A 12677-nucleotide genomic window follows, 5' to 3' on the forward strand; every position below is an offset into this window, starting at 1 on the left:
AGTCCACGGGGTCTCAAATAGTCATAGACAACTGAGCATGCACACATGCATAATTCACTCCTAGTGTAATGTGAAGACACAGTCTATGCTACGAAAAGTAATTTTGAAATAACTCAAGTGTCTTATTTCTTTATCTCAAACACTATAAAGGGAACACAAAGTGGGAACTTCACAATTGTTTTCTAAAATCCACTTTCATTCTTATCTATCCACGGCCCTCCCATCCTGAGGACAGTCCCTTTTATTTCCTTCAACCCTTCCTCCATTTCCAACCTGCCCCCTGGCCACGTATCTCTCATAAACCCCTCCTCCTCTTTTCTCCAGATCCTCCATTAGAAAGGCCAAGAACTGGTCTGGCAAGGAGAACTCTCTCCAAGGCAGAGAAGACAAGTGACAGCTTTCATCCTGTAACAAATGTGCCTCATCGCTGCGAGTAGCATGGCGCGCTCCAGTTTCAGCAAGAGCTGAGGGCTCTAGGCACCTTGAATAGATGTTCTTAGCACAGCAACAAATATGAAACAGGAACGCTTATGTGCCGGCCCCTTGGAGTTGTTCAATTGAGAGACTAGGATTTCACATTGCCCATCAAAAGAGACCTGATGTCCACTTCCTGCTCTGGCTCCAGTTCAGTAGGGTGGACAGGGCTGGGATTGGAGACCAAGAGGCCCAGGCAGGTGGAGGGCCCCCAGTAAAGCCCTGCCGATGACATTGGTGGTAACTAACCTCTAGCTAGTATGTTTCTTGTGTTGATTCTCATAAGTCTCCCTTTTTCTTTCCCCTCTGCAAACAACCAGGTTGGAATTTTATTTCTGAAAACCGTAATGGAAGAGGACTAACGGGTCTTGGCAGGGATGGGAGAGTCTTTTGAACAGTGGTCCTCCAAAGGGCAGACACAAAATCACGTATACAGCCACTTAAAGGAGTGTTTTGAAGACTTCTGAATGACATCGGGAGACCAGATGAGCAGGCTACACATCGCCTAGAATGTTGCAGCCTAATCCTGCTTGTTTAGAGAGAAAGAACCTGCACCTGGAAAAAAGTTAGCCTTGCTTATCTCTGGAGCCTGATGACTTTTAATTTTTATTTGTTCCTCCCTGCACTGCTAACATATCATTATTTTAAGTAAAGGCTTTTAAAATTAAGAAAAAATAGTAAAACATAATCCAGATAGTGAGCAAACAAGTAGCCCAGGACATCACCATTCAGGCTCCCCTGTGCCCTGAGCCACTCTTCGAGTTCCCGAAGCTCCACCGTGGGGTCCCCACCAGCCCACCCCAACAGGCTCACCCTCGATTCGAGTCAGCACCTGTTCCCACAGTAACTGACTACACCTGCATCTCCAGGGAAGGTGCCGGCAAGGAGGGGGTGGTTGAGAGGGGCGACAACTCTGTGGAGGATAAGGAAAGGAAAGCGAGGAAAAGCAAGTTCCTGCATTCGTTTTAGGCAGAAAATGACAGCAAGATGTTCTAGGTCACATCTGTCTCGGGGAGGAGGTGGCGCAGAGAGCATCTGGAGAAACCTCCTCAGACATGAGCTCAAGGGCGTCTCTGTGCAGAGCTAAATCTGGCTGCGGTATCTCCACGGGAACAAATATAGTCCTCATCTTAAAACCTTTTCTAATGAAGGACAATTCATGGGTAATGTGATCATCTTCAATATGTCTGTGAAAGTTTTCAGAAAACAAGGCTGGTGGCCAGGAGAACTTGGTGACTCTAGTCTTACCGGTTTCTGGTCTAATTTTGTCAATTCACCAGATAGCGCCATCTCTCTGGCAGGAACTCACACAAATAACTTATAACAGAATGAGAGCTAATGGGAGAAAGTCCATTCATTCATTAAAAAGTAAAATGACGTTAAATAGAGACATGATCATATGACCCAGCAATTCCACTCATAACGGTATTTCCTAAGAGAAGCCAAAGCATATAATCCACACCAAAATTTGTATGTGAAAGTTCATAGCAGCGTTATTCATAAGTTAGAAAGCAAAAACAACTCAAATGTTCATCAACAGGTGAATGGATAAATACATGTGATACATTCATAACCATGAAATATTACTAGGCAGTAAAAAAGAATGGACTACTGACATACGCTACAACACAAATGAACCTTGAAAACCTTGTGAAATGGAGGAAGCCAGACACAAAAGGTCACATATTGTATGAGGGCATTTATGTGAAATGTTCAGAATAGACAGATTCATAGAAATAGGAAGTAGATGTGAGGTTGTCAGGGGCCGCGAGAAGGGAAGAGCTGGGAGAGGCTGCGAAAGGTACAAGGTTGCTCTGTTGAGTCCATAGAAGTGAAACCAGATAGAAGTGATGTCTGCACAACGTTTTGAATAAAAACTCCTGAATTATACCCTTTAAAATGATGATTTTTTTTCTGTTACATGAAAATTTATGTTCTGTGCATTTTGTCTCAATTTTTCAAGTTTAAATGATGGCTGGTTAGAAGACAAGATCATCTGACCAGTTCACCCTGCAGATGTGAACTGAATCATAACCAGAATGTTTGACAAGTGTGGATTTTGAGGAAGGGGGCATGTGTACGGTTTAAGTGTTTTGGGGTAACTGATCTGATGCCCATCGTGTGAGCACACAGGTGGCCACGGCGCCCACCCAAAGCACTTGGATAGGTACCAGCTTGAGAAGAAGGATCAGTTCGGGACCATCCCTATTGCTGTTTAATGAATCTTCTCATACATTACAGCATGGGCTGGGGTTGTTCAGGCCTTGCGCATGGCAGAATCTCCATATACTGTTGTTCTTCTGTGTATTTAGATAGGAATGTGGGGCAGGACTAACATAAAAGTAGTGGTAAAATGTGGTCATTCTACAGTCATCCAGCCGGAGACTGATGGCCAGTCTGAAGCCTGATACTCCCATTCAGGGTATTGAGCCTTCTCTGGACCCCTGGGACCCATCTGGATCCATTCCAAAGCCTTAGAAGGTCATCACGAACAGCCCGAACGTGTGAGCGACATCTGGCTGAGGCGGCGGCAGCCCTCTGGGGGAGGGGGTGCAGAGGCACAGCCAGCCTGTGGCCTGGTGCCCTCAATGCACAGCTGGCCCCAGTGAGCCCTTTATTCGTTGACCTTGGACTAGTTGCTGAAGGATGATGGATGGAGAAGGATCCACTGGGGTGGCTGGGCAGGCAGTTTTCTCTCCTGAGTGATGATCTGTCCTCTCAACACAGCTGTGCTTTCAAGCCAAGGTCTCTGACCCAAGTAGAGGCATCAGCAGCAATAAATACATCAAGAAGATAAGCCAAGGCCAGGTGCGTGACTTTCTCCGTGAGCTGTCCTTTCCCATTTGATGAAAGCCATCCGTCTTCTCATTTTTCTGTCCTTTTAAAAATCTTTAATACTTACACAAATGTTATCAGTTTAGATGCCTCTCTTACAGGGAGCTTTTGTATTAATTGGATTTGTATGAATCTGGCTTGATTCCTGTTACCCACCCTCTATCTGCACTCCCACCTTGCCCTAGCTCTCCATCTTCTCAATCTCTTCTGGGTCTCCTTCAACAAAGGATGCCTGCAAGCTTAACTGCATCTACACGGCCTTGGGGCTTTCCTGGCGGCTCAGCAGTAAAGAATCTGCCTGCCAATGCAGGGGATGCAGGTTCGATCCCTGGGGTGGGGAGATCCCCTGGAGAAGAAAATGATAACCCACTCCTGTATTCTTGCCTGGGAAATCCCATGGACAGAGGAGCCCAGTGGGCTATAGTCCTTGGAGTCGCAAAAGAGTTAGACACAACTTAGCAAGTAAACAACAACAACATGATCTCGAGGGCTTTTAAAAGATTCACTTTGTTTCCTTATCAATTAAGAAAATAGATTCCTAAACTATAAGAAGAAATATTTTTAAATTCTTCATTTTAAAATATCGGTGAGACTTAATATTGCCTCCAGAGCCGATCCCAAGCAGAGATAAAAATTTTTAGACATGTCATTGTTTTCCCCCACCCACTGCTAGGCCTCTGTTTCCATCTCTGTTCCCTGGTGGTTTAAGTTAAGAAATTTTATTCTGCTCTACAAAACCCAACAGCCACCCTGGATGCCCAACCCCCAGGTAGGCATCTTAAGGCCAGCTACAGAGAATTAAAGCAGCATATGTATTTCATAATTGAATCCCTGTCTGTATTAAAGTACTTTCTGCAGTCCCTTCTCAATTCAGACACATGTCACATCACTAGTAATAATATATATCCCATAATAATGAAAACCATTAGATGAATGACAGCAGAGACTGTTTCCCTTTTCAGGAGTGAGGGGGGTGAAATTCAGTTAAATACATACTTTCTCCTCATTTCATGTCCCTCATCCTGCTCATTCAGGCTCAAAAATTTCAGAGCAATCTACCCATGCCCTACTTTCAGTCACTGACGTGACTCTTGCATATCAAGAGCCCCTTATCCAATCACCCAGCGTTTCTCCATCAAAGACCATGGAAAGGATAACATCTCTTAATCAGCACAGCCTTCCCTGGCACTCTACATATGTTTCAACAGCAGCTTGGACATATTTCTATGTTCTACTTCACTATATTTTAATGATGTGTTTACTTAATTACCTCTCCTCCTAGACTGAAATACCAGGAGGACACATCTCATTTCTTACTTTGGTCCCAATGCCTCGAAGAGAGTGAATGCACAACAAATAGCTATTGCCTGGAACAGAGGAATCACTAGAGTTAGAAGGCATAGGTTCTGGGAGTGTCAGAGGTAACTCAAGTTAAAAATAGCTGTGAGCTGGTCTTGTGATTTGTTTATTGTTTATTCTTATTGAAGTATAGTTGATCTATACTATTATATAAGTTACAGTTGTACAATACAGTGATTCACAGTTTTTAAAGGTTATAATCCATTAATCATTGCTATAAAATATCAACTATATTGTCTGGGTTGTACACTATATCCTTGTAGCTTATTTTATACCCAATAGCTTGTACTTCTTCATCCCCTATCCCTATATTGCCCCTCCCCACTTTCCTCTCCTACTGGTAACCTGTAGTTTGTTCTCTATACCCATGAGTCAGTTTTTTTGTTGTTGTTACATTCACTACTTTGTTGCATGTTTTAGATTTCACATATACGACACAAGTATTTGTCTTTTTAATCTCTGACTTACTTTACCTAGAATGATACCCTCCGCATCCATCCGTGTTGTTGAAAGTGACAAAATTTCATTCTTTTTTACTGCTGCATACATGCGTGCTCAGTCATGTCTGATTCTTTGCAACCCCATGGACTATAGCCCACCAAGTTCCTCTGTCTATGGAATTTTCCAGGCAAGAATACTGGAGTGGGTTGCCATTTCCTTCTCCTTTCACTGCAGAGTAGTATTCTATTGTGTGTGTGTGTGTATATATACATACACACCACATTTTCTTTATCCATTCATCAATTGATGGACACTTAGCTTGCTTCCAGATCTTGGCAGTTATAAATAATGCTGCTATGGACATTGGGGTTCATGTAACTTTTCCAATTAGTGGTTTTATTGTTTTTAGATACATACCCAGGAGTAGAATTGCAGGATCATATGGTAATTCTATTTTTAATTTTTTTGCCAAACCTCCATACTGCTTTTCATCGTGGCTGCACCAATTTACATTCTCACCAACAGTTTTCTCCACGGCCTCGCCAACAATTGTTATTTGTGTTCTTTTTGATGATAACCATTCTGACAGATGTGAGGTAACAGCTTATTGTAGTTTTGATCTATGTTTTCCTGATGATTAATGATATTGGACATCTTTTCATGCGCCTGTTTGGCCCCATTATTTGTAAAAATACAACGCAGAGCACCTGTGCATTGACTGGCTAACTGGCTCAAGCAATTCAAGAGCATGGTAGAGCAATCATATTCACTTTTTTTCCTAAACCCTTTCATTATTAAAAAAATTTCAAAAAAAAATTCACACAGCCATTATTCTTCAATGAAAAATAAACACATTTTTAAAATGTTCAGAATTAGTATAATAAGCATCTATATACATACCTATGAACTAAGTAACAAAAGGTTGGCAATTGTTAATATTTAGCCATATTTGCTTTATATCTGTAAAGACTTGTAGATTTTTTTTAAATAGCTGTCATATTTAATAAAAAGGTATTCCTTATAAAATAGAGGACATATAAAGAAAGTCCTTTAAAGCTCATTCCCTTGCCCAGGGAATAAAAACCAGATCCCTTATGGAAACTTTCAAGGCATTTTATGATCTAGATCCTGTTAACTTTTTTTTTTAATTTGTCTGTTGCTGCCTCTCCACTGCATCTTCTTCAGCCAGGCCGACCTGCTTTAACTTCAGCATCTGGCTTTCTCTCTCCTTCCTCTGGTCTTTGTGCACGCTTGAGCCTTTTTCTGGTGCATTTTATCTCCATCCACCTTCGTCCGGCTAATTCTCACTTTACTTCTAAACTTAAATATCTTCTTCCTCCTCCTTCCTGACACATTCAAGCTGCCCAGGAGCTTCAACAACATGCTTTCCTAGTACCCCTATCAGGGCTTTTAAAACATGGTAGGACATAATAAGAAACATGTATTTGATAACAATGCCCCCACCCTCCAACCTGGCTCTCAGCTCCTAAAACCCTCGGAATCGCTATTGTCGAAAGTGTCTTTTAGTATGCTAATGAGATGGCTAAGACTGAGGCTCCTAGATGGAGGCTGTTCACCAGGAAAGTGGACCATGTCATCAGAGGACTGAAGCGTTCAGCTTCTCCCCACCTCAACCTCCAGGGTGGAGAGACGTTCTAGGAGTTGAGTCAATTACTAATGGCCAGTACTTCAATCAGTCAAGCCTGTGTAATGAAGCCTCCATGAAATGCCTTATCCGAAGGGGTTCAGAATGCTTCCAGGGTTAAGGGACACGTGAAGCTGCTGGGATGGTAGCATGCCTGGAGAGCGCATGCGAGCGCCACACCCCTCTCCACATACCTTGCCCCGTGCATTTCTTCCATCTGGCTGGTCCTGAGTTGTATCCTTTATCATAAGCTGGTCACCTAAGAAGTAAACTGTTTCTGAGTTCTGTGTGTTCTTCTGGCAAATTATCAAACCTGAGCGGGGGGGAGGGGGGGTGTCATGGGAACTCAGCAATTTATAGCCAGTCGGTCAGAGGTACATTAAAACTTGGGACTCCCAACTGGTGTCTGAAATTGGGGGTGGGGTGGGGGAAGAGTCTTGTAGGACTGAGCCCTTAAACTGAGGGATCTCATGCTAACTCCAGGGAGGCAGTATAAGAATGGGGTTAAATTGCAGGACACCTACTCAGTGTCCTCTGAGAACTGGAGAATTGCTCGGTGTGCAAAATCCACATGTGGGATGTCAGAGTGTTGAGAGGAGTACAGGAAAAAACAGATGTTTCCCTTTAGTTGGTGAATTGAGGAAACAGGAGGGTTTTTTCCTTTACATAGCATATGTCTCTCTCCACCACTAGACGTGACTAGATCATAAGGATTTTCTTTCATTTATCTCTGCAGCCTCCATTCCTTACCAGGGCTTTCCACCTAGTAAGTGCTCAATGAAAATTCATTGAAAGAATAAAGTAATGAAGAGGCACTAGACTAGGTAGGCATTCTGGAACTTGAGGAACCCACGTTGGTTCCTTTCCCTCTTCTGGCCTTCATTTCCCCCTTTGTGCTCAACGTGCTCCATTCCTCAAATTCCATTATTCCATAGTGTCGAGAGGAATAGCTTTTAGAGCTACTGAATGCCAAGCAGTTCCTATGGCAACCACAGGTTCTCTTGCCGCAGACGTGCAGAGTTTCAGTGGGAATGCACCAGGCAGAAGGGGGATTCCACAGGCCCTCCAACCTCCCACAGGCCGCCCAGAGGCAGATTATCTGATCTGTCTTCTCTGCTTTGCCAGTCCCTCTAGCCCAAGCCTGTTTCTGAGGTCCCTAGAGATTTAACAAATGGTTGCTATGGAGACAGCATCCCTCCTGAAAGCCTTTTTCCTCTCTGTGCAGACTACTGACTATGCAGGTTAACTCCCAGTGAATGCAGGATCAGGTCCCAATAAAAGCTCAAGGGGAAAGCAGGAAATAACATTAAGCATAACATATGGCATTTGTAGTGAGATTTCACTTATACCAGCTCATCTAATCCTCACGTCAACTGGGGAAATGATTGTTACTCTCCCTGTTTCATAGATGGGGAACCTGAAGTTCTGTTAGGAGGATTAAGAGACTTTTCTATAGTCACAAAGTTAGAAGGTGAACACAGTGATTTAAAGACAAGACTGCTTTCAAAGCCTATGATTTTAACCACTAAATGTTAACTGCCCCAAAATTCGAGCAGGTAATGGTGGGACCTTAGCACTATATTTGGAGAAAATGGGATTCCTGGAACTGACCAGATACCAGGGCCTCACCAGCAGTCCAATCTCCCAAACCTGGAAGATAATTTAAGATTGTCTGGAGCTGGTGCCAATGCCCAGCTGGATGGACAAGGCAGGATATACCAGGTGCTGACAGAATTCAAGATCACGGGGTTGAGAGTAAAGTCATACCCTCCCAAAGCCTTACTTCTCACCTCTAGTTTATTTAATTCTCAGATAAGACTCATGAAAAGCAGGTTATTACGCCCATTTTACAGATAGCTACACTGAGGTTCAAAAAGGTGGCTTGTCCAAAGCTAAATAGCAAGTAAGCAGTTGAAAAGGAGTTTATTCTAGATCTTCTGATTATAATTCCAGTGCCACAAGTACTATAGTTTTAATTATCTCTTGGCATAGAGGGCATGGCCATCATAGATGATAATGATAATGGACACCATTTATTCAAATTTATGTGTCCAAGAGGTTGGAAAGTTAAGGGACTTACTTGAGGTTTAATATTCTCTACTGTCCTCGTGAAAACCCCATAGGGTAGATAGTAAGGTCCTATTTTATAGATTAGGAAACTGAACTCAGGTTAAGTGTGAAATGTAGTAAGAATTACATATTTTGCCTTTACCCTGGCTTCTGGCATGTTCCTAAAACATATTTCCCAAGAGATGAGAGTAATAAAGACATTTTGCTATGTTAACGAGGCGGCTTTTGGACCGGACCTAAAGGTGGGGGCTGTCTGCCACCCATGTGCTTAGAGTTGGAGCTTTCAGTGCTAGCCCTGACCTCTAGCAAAGGCACAGGGACTTGAGATGGAGTTTGGTCCCCAGTGGTTTATGACTTAATCAGTCATGCGTATGTAATGAAGCCCCCTAAAAGCCCCAAAGGGTAGGGTCCAAAGGTTGGTGAACATGTGAAGATTTGAGAGGAGAATGGTATGCTCAGAGAAGGCTTGGAAGTTCTGGATCCTTTCCCATACTTTGCCCTATGTATCTCTTCATCTCACTATTGATTAGCATCCTTTAACATCCTCTGTAATAAATTGGTGATCTATGAAGTAAACTATTTTCCTGAGTTTGGTGAACCACTGTAGCAAATTAATCAAACTCAAGGAGGAAGTGGCAAGAACTTAGGATTTATAGCTAGTTGATCAGAAGTACAGGTAACAATCTGAGCTTATGAACCAGCATCTATAGTGCAGGGTGGTCACCTAGGACTGAGTTCTCACCTCGTGCAATCCGATGCCATCTCCAGGTACATGGCATCAGAACTGAGGTAAACTGTAGGACACCCAGTTGGTATAAAAAAAAATTGCTTGTTGATGTGGAAAAACTCCCTCCTCCAACACACACACACACACACACACACACACATACATACACATACTGGAATGGGTGTGCAGTATCTTTATATGAAGGGACTTACCAAGATCATCAAGTGAGTAACTTGGTAGAAGCTGACTTTCAACTCAGGTATGTGTGCATACTAAATCACTTCAGTCGCGGCCGACTCTTTGCGACCCTATGGACTGTAGCCCGCCAGGCTCCTCTGTCCATGGGATTCTCCAGGAAAGAATACTGGAGTGGGTTGCCATGCCCTCCTGCAGAACAACTCAGGTATATCTGATTATAATCTCCTCCACAATTAAAGCAGGTCTAGAAGGGATTGGCCGGAGAAGGCAATGGCACCCCACTCCAGTACTCTTGCCTAGAAAATCCCATGGATGGAGGAGCCTGGTAGGCTGCAGTCCATGGGGTCACACAGAGTCGGACACGACTGAAGTGACTTAGCAGCAGCAGCAGCAGAAGGAATTGCCAAACATTTAGTTCCTCTTGACCTTGCTCACACTCTGATAGATTCCTCAGCTTAGCAAGTCCTCCCCTATCAAATCCAAGCCCTTCCCATCTGTATCAGTGTTTTGGCTGCATGTGACCCAAAATAACAAGTTTAATGACTGGACATTATTTTTCTTTCACATAAGAAAGTCAAGAGGTAGGCAACGTCAGGCTGGCCTGGCAATTTCAGAATGACCAGGAACCCAGACCCCCACCAGCTGTCTCCTCTGTCATTCTTACAGTATGGCCCTCATCCTCAAGAGCCAAGTGGTTGCTAGAATTCCAACCTTCATACCCAAGTTCCAAGCAACACAATGGAGGAAAGGATTAAAAAGTAATGTACTTCTCCCATTAAGAGACTTCCTGGAATTACTATAGGACATGTTCATTTACATGTCCCTGGCCAAACTTAGTCACATGTAGCTGCCACCCCTAGCTGCAAGGGAGGCTGTAACCGTATCATTCAGCAGGGCATTCTGTTACTGAGGAAGAAGGGAAGGATGGATGATAGAGCGTGCAACACGCTGGTCAGTCATCCTTCAAGTTCAGCTTTAATTTCATCTCTTTCTTGAAGCACTACTGCCCACCAAAGTCCAAGGTGATCTTCCTTCTCTGAATTCTTATCTCATTTACCAACGTAGCTTTGGGAATGCACTGTACTAGCTTCTGTATGACTTGTGTGCCAGATATGATAGGTAGACAGATGACATGAGACAGTTATATCTGAGACCAAAAAATGGGTATAGGTATGTACATACATACCATAGATGTGTGTGCTAAGTGTATGCTCAGTCGCGTCATTCATGTCCAGCTCTTTGCGACCCCATGGATTACAACCTGCCAGGCTCCTCTGTCCATGGGTTTCTCCAGGCAAGAATACTGGAGTGGGTTGCTATTTCCACCTCCAGGGGATCTTTCCAACCCAGGGATCAAGCCTGCAGCTCCTGTGACTCTTTAAGGATTCTTTAAGGCTGAGCCACCCAGGAAACCCATCATAGATGTAGTTGTAAACAAAGATACAAATATAAACTTTCAGATGGGTAGCATAGTGGTTCAGAGAAAGTATGAAGTTTGTAATTAAACAGATCCACATTATCAAGCCGTATTGCCGACCACAATTTCTGTGTAAATTTATAAGTTAATTAACCTAAACCTCAACTTCTTAACCTATAAAATGAAGACCATGGTTGAACTCACCTGATAAGACTGTTGTTATAGCTAAATAAGAGGATTCATATAATGGACTTAGTACATTATCAGGCACATAGTAAGTGCTCATTAAACATTAGCCACTCTTATTTCTCCTTATTCTTCACAATGCCCCTGTGAGATTGATGACATCATCCTCACTTTTATTTATTTATTTTTTCATTTATTTTTATTAGTTGGAGGCTAATTACTTTACAATATTGTAGTGGTTTTTGTCATACATTGACATGAATCAGTCATGGATTTACATGTATTCCCCATCCAGATCCCCATACTCACTTTTAAAAAGAGAAAACTGAAGCTCAGAGAAGTTAAAGAACTTACCTAAGGTAAAAAGGCAATGGTGGTACTACTGAGATAGGAACTTCAAACCTGACCTCAAATCCTGAGCTTTTATTTCAAGACCCCTGTCTCCTGTCCCTTTTTACCCATGGCATGTCAAGTACATAATCTGCTGTAACAAATTCAAATGAATCAGCTGCCACTCTGTCTTTTGCTTTAAGGCCTTATAGGCTGTTATCTCCACCACACATTGAAATGTAGGAGAAAATATTTTTAATTTTCAAGATAAAGATCATTTTCATATGAAATCCATATAGAGTGGAAAATCTGATTAGAAAGATTTCATTTAGAAAGAAATTAGCTCAAGGCAGCCTTTCTGACTAACAGGGGAATAATGAGGGAAAGCAGATGCATCTAAGTAAAACATGAAGCTGCTGTCCCTTGGAGAGGAAATTTAGCATTCCACACTGCGTACTTCATCTGCTTCAAGTACAAAACCATTTGAGTCCCCTTCTCACTAAGAATTGAGATATTTTCGTAAGCTGTAACTCAATTTTGAGAGATAATTATCCTTGGGAAGGGAGAACCCAGTACACTCACATACATTTCTAAAAACTAGGAAATATGCGTAGTCCATTGTCGCTGATGACCAAAGCAGAGGGCACTCCCCGCAACATGACCTGAGCTGTAATCGTGAGCAGATTAGACTCCTTTTACAGTCCTCCAAGGTGACTCCTTAATGTGAAGAGTCTCGGATTCAGGGTCAGAGCTCCTGGGCTCTAGTTCTGCACAGTTCTGTGAGCTAGCTGCCTTTATACACAAGCCACCCCTTCTCTCTGCCTTTCCATTCGAGCGTCAATAAAATGAGAGAGTTGGGCTCTCTGTCTATTTAGGAATCTTCTAGCCGAAAGTACTTTATAGATCTGGGGTTAATTCCGGACATTTGCAAAGAATTAAGTAAAGTGCATTCAGTGTTACAGGTCACATTCTGATTTGTTTTGTCTGCTGACTTT

Source organism: Cervus canadensis, chromosome 29, assembly GCF_019320065.1.
Source record: "Cervus canadensis isolate Bull #8, Minnesota chromosome 29, ASM1932006v1, whole genome shotgun sequence".
In the NCBI taxonomy this organism is placed as follows: Eukaryota; Metazoa; Chordata; class Mammalia; order Artiodactyla; family Cervidae; genus Cervus; species Cervus canadensis.